The sequence below is a fragment of the Chiloscyllium plagiosum genome, chromosome 7, assembly GCF_004010195.1.
Source record: "Chiloscyllium plagiosum isolate BGI_BamShark_2017 chromosome 7, ASM401019v2, whole genome shotgun sequence".
Taxonomy (NCBI): domain Eukaryota; kingdom Metazoa; phylum Chordata; class Chondrichthyes; order Orectolobiformes; family Hemiscylliidae; genus Chiloscyllium; species Chiloscyllium plagiosum.
In genome coordinates, this window is record NC_057716.1 from 107,643,369 (window position 1) to 107,651,190 (window position 7,822).

The 7,822-nt window shown below is 40.6% G+C and overlaps 1 protein-coding gene across 1 annotated transcript in view; it reads left to right on the top strand.

The window, feature by feature from the left end:
- Positions 1 to 7,359, top strand: part of LOC122551854 (C-X-C chemokine receptor type 2-like) — a 68,842-nt gene extending 61,483 nt beyond the window's left edge. The window contains exons 2-3 of the transcript XR_006312211.1: positions 3,112 to 3,239; positions 4,515 to 7,359. The gene's annotated coding sequence lies outside the window, so the exon portion shown is untranslated. The remainder of the gene's footprint in view (positions 1 to 3,111; positions 3,240 to 4,514) is intronic.
- Positions 7,360 to 7,822: the final 463 nt, after the last annotated feature.

The following is a 7,822-nucleotide window of genomic DNA, read 5'->3' on the forward strand; positions in this document are numbered from 1 at the left end:
GTTACAAGGGGACATAAATTTAATGTGAAGGGTGGAAGGTATGGGGGGATGTCAGGGGTAGGTTCTTTACCCAGAGAGTGGTGGGGGCATGGAATGCGCTGCCTGTGGGAGTGGCAGAGTCAGAATCATTGGTGACCTTTAAGCGGCAATTGGATCGGTACATGGATGGGTGCTTAAGCTAGGACAAATGTTCGGCACAACATCGTGGGCCGAAGGGCCTGTTCTGTGCTGTATTGTTCTATGTTCTATGTTCTGGAGCCATGCAAATGTTTCTTTATTAAGTATTCTACTTCCCTTTCAAGCCCTGCAGGTAGGTAAAGTGGCTGAGCAAAAAAATTCTCATCTTCTCTTTCATCCTTTTGTTAGTTAACCTATATCTGTCTCCTCCGGTTGACTGACCTTCTTGCAGTAGAAACAGTTTTTCGTTATTTATGCTATCAAAATCTCTCCAAAAGTTGAACATCTCTGTTAACATATGTTGGTGTATGTCACCGTGCTACATCAATGTCAAACCTACAGCATGTGTAAGATTCTACACCAAACATACTACATGTGCTTCAACCAAATGGTCATGTGTGAAAATTGAAGAGGTGTAGTACTTACTTGAGGTAAAGGGGAATTATGTTTAATCAGAAGGTACCGACACACTTCGTCAAGTGCATCACTGATATCAATCCAGGGGACTCACCACGGTCAGTCCTACAGGTCAAGTCAAACCGGTCCAGTGGTACAGGTGAGGATATGGGCCTCTGGGAGGTAGGCCAAAATGGCTTCTCCAAATTCTGCATTACTAAATTAAAATTGCTGTGAACCAGTCAGAAACAAGAAACCACAGACTGTTGTAATTCCGATAAAAAAAACAGAAATAACGATGGCGGTCGAACATAATAGTTCCCTATGTGGAAGTTCTACTGATAGTCCTTAAAGCCATTTAAATAACTAACCACATTTGCAAGCAATCAATATCATTGGTTCAATTTACTACCCACGAAGTAATTCATCGGATCTAACAATGCCATCATGCTCATATTGGATGATGATAAATGTATTTAAGTCTTATGCAAACTTTGTAAGGTTCTTGGATTCTTTTGATGGCCAAGAAGTTTTCCTACTTCTGGGCGAATCAGAGTTTACCAGCCCAGCGCTGAAACATACAATAAATGATTGTTTGCTTGTTGGACAAAGAGTCTTTTACGGGTGTGATAATTGACCGATCGCGAAACCGAGTGACTCAACTCGGTACGGACAGAGCATCAGCAGCGGAGTAAGTGCCTTGAGACCACCACGATTAGGTGAAGAGGGCTTGGCCACCCAGTATTTCCTCCTCCGTTTGGTTTTCCTCTCACTTGTTTCGGGGTGGGCTCTACCCTTCGCTGACTTTGGTTCTGATCCAACCCGACAAAGTATCGGTCGCAGAAATTTACATTTTAAGAAGTTTTGGCGTTGAATACTGGTTTTAGAATTATACATGATCAATTGGTCAAAAAGGAAATGATTAAGAAGTTGTGAATTTTGTTTATTAAAGGCAGATTGCCATGAGAAAAAAAGATGTAGGAACTGAGTTACTTGGACAAATAGGAATATAAGGTAAACGTTGTGGGTCTCGAGGATATACGTATGTAATTGAAAAAGTTAATCAAGATTAGTTTGGGAAGACAATCTTGTGTTTGGGGGTAGAGTTAAAATAAATTTCAGTCTTCTATTTTCCTGCATTGCAGACTTGTTAAACGACTCTAAAAACTTGTCCTGAACTGCATGATCAAGGAGGAAATTGTAGGATGTGTGTGTGTGACAGAGAGAGAGAGAGAGAGCAGTTTGTTCCCCTTCAGCCTGTGGAAGATTTAACTCATTGTTGTCTGGTTTGAATGCCTATTTGTTTACTAGTGTTTGAATGTTTCTGTCTTGTTATCTGGAGCTCCAAACGTAAACGTCTTGATTAAAGAAATTGTGATTTAGACATTTAAATTTGATTTGAAAATTGTATTTTAAACATTTACATTCACTTTAAAAAGTCTTTTAGTATTGTGTTGTTCTATATGTTGAAATATTCACCTGTTTTAAATTATGAAAATAAGAAAGTATGATAAATTATATAAATTCGACCATTGCGAAAGATTATCCTTTGTAGGTGTTACGTGATAAATATCTGGAAAAAAGCCCAAAGTTTTAGACAGTTGTCTGGTGACCCAAACAAAAAGTTGGGAGTTGAACAATGGCCATTTGGAGGGTCGAAGAATTTAGACATGGTAAAGTCAGCCCAACAGCAAATTTGGTGGAAAAATATGGGCTCAAAGAAAAACTAAAGAATTAATTAGACTTTGCCATTACTATTGTTATGAACTGAAAATGTGTTGCTGGAGGATTCGCTGAAGAAGGAGGCCATCTGGGTTGTACGGTTTTGGAACTGGTCCTCCTGGGAGCAGATGCGGTGGAGATGAAGGAATTGGGAATATGGGATGGTGCTTTTACAGGGGGCAGGGTTGTTATGAACTTAAAGATAATTCTTTACTTGCTTCTTGGTATGAAAATGCTACTAAATTGGGCATCAAATTGACCGACGGTGGTATTCTTAAACCGGTTGAAGCTCTCAAAAAGGAATGTGCACTTGAGAAAAGGTTAAAATCTGAACAATCTCTATATAAATGTAATGATACTAAAGAACTGCGCAGTTCAATGGTTGGCCTTAGTTTGAGTGCGGGAGACAATGAACATTCGGATTTGGATGACTGGTGTTCCTCTTTACACAATACACCACAATCCCATCTCTGCTATCTCCTGGTTCCCCTTCCCCTTTTAGTCCCCAACCTACAGCCCCTGTAGACCCTTCTCAACTTACTACTACAATTCCAAATCCTCCACTGCTGGCAGGTTTGCCTCCCGCCTATCACACGGTGGACCTTCCCAACTCTCAGACCTCTGCTGTTCCCCTCCAGTCGACCCCTACTCCTTCTCATCAACTTCCTGTCACTTCCCCTATTGATGACAGTACCCAGACTTATGCTGTCTAGCTTCAATCTTCAGACCTACCCTCTTCCCAAGGTAGGGGATGATACACCATCTTTTTCCCAATAACTGACTAATTTTCCTCTGAGTTCTTTATCTCATGAACAGGAACCTACAGTTCTGCTTAAAATTGTAAGTCGATGGTACCCCTTTTTTGATTGACATGGGAGCTTCAATGTCTTCAGTGACATCCGACATGAATCTTCCAATTTCCAAGAAGAACCAAGGTTTCCAAGGTGAGACTCATTTGTATGCAGTTTCTGATCCAGTTTCCATCTATTTCCAGTGTTATTCCTTGCACCGTCGCTTTATTACCACTACATTATCCTACAGCCTGATGGGGACGAGACTTGTTGTGTGCCTTTCAAGTCAAGCTTGCATGTTCCCCTGATGGTGAAAGTGAGGTTTGCAGATGCTGGAGATCAGAGCTGAAAATGTGTCGCTGGAAAAGCGCAGCAGGTCAGGCAGCATCCAGGGAACAGGAGAATCAACGTTTCGGGCATAAGCCCTTCTTCAGGAAGCCATTCCTGAAGAAGGGCTTATGCCCGAAACGTCAATTCTCCTGTTCCCTGGATGCTGCCTAACCTGCTGCGCTTTTCCAGCAACACATTTTCAGCTCTGTTCCCCTGATGGTATCCAACGTGAGCCTGATTCAGTTGAAGGCCAGTTGTACATATCCACCAAACCTCACTGGTGGTCACTTGACCTCGGTCCTCAAAGCTTAGATGGTCATGTAACCCTTGCCTATGATCGAACAGGCAAAGACAAATCCCTCAAAGATTTTTTCATAAACCTTATTGGTACTGAATGGACTTGGCCCAAGTTACTGGGCCAGAAGGTGAAACAGACTACATTCAAATACTGGCTCACCTGTGGAAACAGGCAAACACATCAGCACCCCACATCACTCAAAGTCAATCTGCCTTACCATGCTTGAGATTTGGGTCCACTGGTCCACAATGCAACCATCAAAGCAGATCTCTATTGTCGTCATCTGCAAACACTCCCAGGAGGAATAACTGTCCTCTACTACTCCCAACACATCCCTCACCAAACCACACTCCTGCATCATGAAGATAGAGAGATATCCTTGATTTCGTCCACCCTGATGTAAGGCTGAATCATCCTCCCACATTGGACTTGTGGAATGTGAACCCATTCGGATTTCTCTCAAACAGAGTGCTACCCTACCATCCATCTGCCAATATCCACTGAAGCAACAAGCAATACCGAGCCTTACCGCTCTGATTGATGACTTTCTCCGCCAAGGCATCCCAGTCCCTTGCCAGTCACCCTATAACACTCCGATTATGGCCATCCCAAAACCTGACAGGCTGGACCAATATAGACTTGTTCAAGGCTTAAGAGCTATTAATGCTATTGTGCAGCCCTTCCATGCCCTGGTCCCAAATCCAGCCCATATCCTAGCCTCTGTTCCATCAGATGCTAAAGATTTTGCTGTAGTCGACCTACAACATGCCTTTTTTTTCTCTCCCTCTTCATGAAGACAGCTAGTACTGAAGATCTGCGTCCCCTCAAGAGGGGCTTCTTGGTTCGAGATCGGTCAAAGGAATCGACAAATGCGGTCTATTCAAAAAGCAAGGTTCATTAGTTTATTAAATTAAGGTGTTGCAATTCTATCCAGCAACACAGATTGAAGCTTCTGTGTTTCGGGGTGAAGTTGCGCAATTACATTTGAAAATTACACATTATTCATATGTTTCTTTTAAGAAATAGTACAGCCTTAATTACAAGTAAGACCAATCACATATCATAAGGTGACATGATTTATAGCAAGTTAATCCAATTATATTTTCTTTAAGAAGGATATCTAATTTACGTAAATTGTCATGCCATGTATTAGTTCAAGGTTAGTTCAAATAGTCAATTAATGTGTCAGTGTTCATCTTATGAAAACTCCATTGTCCTCTTATCTTTGAACTGCAAGTTAATTCTGCAAATCAGCAGTATGTTCAGCAGTATGGTTTACAGGCCATTTTGTAGTATTCTTTTAAATTGAGAAACCATTTTGTTGAAATAAAAATCTACATATTTGTGTTGCCTAAATTCCAATTTTAGATCCTCATTCCCCCCCACCTTTGGTCATTTTATGACCACACCATAAAGGCATGGATCAAATCAATCCAATTCAATGGCAGCAAAGCACTGCCATACTTCCTCTTCCTCCGAAGGGGAACTAAGGGCAGGCAATGGTGTTTCCTCGTCTTCATCTAAGTGGAGAAGGAGCATTTTCTGGATAGAGCCAATATTGTCAACAGAAGTTGATATTTTAGCAATAATACACGTAACTGTAGCAATATCAATAAAAAGACCAATTAAAACAATAGCACCATACAAATACATATTCATTAATCAGTTATACCCATGAGCCAAACCCCAATCTTCCCATCCCGCACTTTCGTTCATTTGGTTGACAAAAGTGTGAATATTATCAATATGTCTAGTAATGTTTTCGAAAAGATCAGTGACCCTCGTAATGCATTTTCCTTTAACTATAGCGCAAAATCCACCTTCCTAAGCAAGTATGTAATCGGTTTTGTTGGGCAAATAGGCGCAATTCAGAAAGCATTTCTAATTTCTATTAAGCTAGCAGTTGTCTCATTTCCCAAAATTGTGAGTCCAACAATGAGATAATTATGGTTTTGATGACTAATAATTCTTAAGGACTCTCCTAATGAAAGAACACCAAGAGCTGCATATGCCAATGAGTGTGTTTTATTTCTTGATATGGTCTTTGGATTCTTCCATTCTGCAGAGAAGTCAGGAGAAACTGTATGTTTGAAAGAGGAATTATGATTTCATTGCCAGGTAATTGGACATGGAACAGGAGTTGGAAATAGTATTCCTACAGCTACGACACAAGGACTACTTGCTCTATTCAGGACAAGGTAGTTAGCTGCCTTATTATAACTGAAAAATAATATCCATGTTTAGCATAGGCAATAGAGGGACCTTCCCAGTGAGGTGCAGGCCTATATTTATGACTTCCTGGGGTATGTGGATAATCCATGATTACATAATTCAGCCCTGGGTGCTGAGGGTGAAAATCATCCAGTACTAATGAGGTGAGTTTCTTGATAAGAAACATGGTCAACATCACAAAATGGTTCTTCCCCTCCAATAACTGGTGCCATTAGGGGTATCATAATGAAGGTGTGTGTTGTTACTTCTCCACATAGAGTTTGAATTCCAGTGATAATAGGGATATATTTCGTTAAGCAAGGTCCTTCAGAAAAGTAGTGACGACTAATACATTTAATCATAGCACAAAAAAAAATACGCACTCTAACATAAGCGCACCCCCATTCCTTGTAGTAATTTGGATAGGATATTGCGGATTTATTGAAGGAAGTCCATAAGCAAGTAACAGGTGGGGATAGGTAATAACTAAAAAGGTACCCCCATTCCATACCCCCATGTTAGGATTTGGAAGGATAAAACGGGTCAGGGAGTCTCTTACTGAAGTAAGGGCATAACAAATTACTTCATCCTCTCCAAAAATGTTATTATAGGTTTCTAGAAACATACCTTCTTTTACTACATGATCTATCTGAAAGGGGATAAGGCTTATCAGGGATGCCCATAGTACAAATGTAATCAAACTGGCACACAGCAGTTTTACATGGTAAGGACCATTTAGACTTGTTCTGTAAATGAACTGTTAATTTTTTATGCAGCTGACCACTGCAAAAGTCTTTCTTGGCAACATTCAGTCTTTTGGTACACAAGGACATTTTCCTGGCATAGTTGGTACACAGTCTCTGTTTGTTCAGGATCGCACAGGTAAACTGTCCCTTCTTGTGCACCAATGCTGGCAATGGCAAGTCCACACAACAGGTCAAATTCGATCTTTATCATCTCCCCTTGCAAGGTTGGAGACCGTGAAGTATCCATTGTAATAAAGTATAAACTATTTCCTCCTTGTATGTAAGTATATACAATATACATATATTCAATTAAAATAGGCAGCAGCAAAGAAGTAACACAAACTAATCTGATAGAGGTCACCCATTTTCTGGTTTGAGTATTGCGGGAGTACCTTATTTGAGGCCATAATTTGTGCTCTTCAGCAGGCTCGTAGCCTAAGAGCAATTTTGAAATAAATAATTCTCAAATTAATCAAACTCAAATAGCCCGCTGGAGTAAATATATTGCCCATACTGGCAAAAAGTTCATTCATTTTAAATTATGCACTAGCATTCTCTTCCTACCCATTATTTTCTTATTTTATATGGAAAAGCCCGGGCATGGGTGAATTAAGCAAACCTTTTTTTTTAGATTAGATTAGATTACATTACAGTGTGGAAACAGGCCCTTTGGCCCAACAAGTCCACACCGACCCGTCGAAGCGCTACCCAATCATACCCCTTACCTAACACTACGGGCAATTTAGTATGGCCAATTCACCTGACCTGCACATCTTTGGACTGTGGGAGGAAACCGGAGCAGCCCGAGGAAACCCACGCAGACACGGGGAGAACGTGCAAACTCCACACAGTCAGTCGCCTGAGGCGGGAATTGAACCCCAGACTCTGGCGCTGTGAGGCAGCAGTGCTAACCACTGGGCCACCGTGCCACCCACAAACCTATTGATATAAATCCAGCTTTGCTGGGATGTAATGCTCTTTGAAGTTTTGCTGTTTTAAAAAAATATCTATATTATCTAAAATTTAGATTAGTTCTGCAATATATATATAAGTGTTCTTTGTTTTTTAAAAAAACATTAACATTGTGCCCAATTAAATGGCTTGATCTACAGCTTTAGTTAGTAGTAACTAGAATTAAATGTAGAAATCTG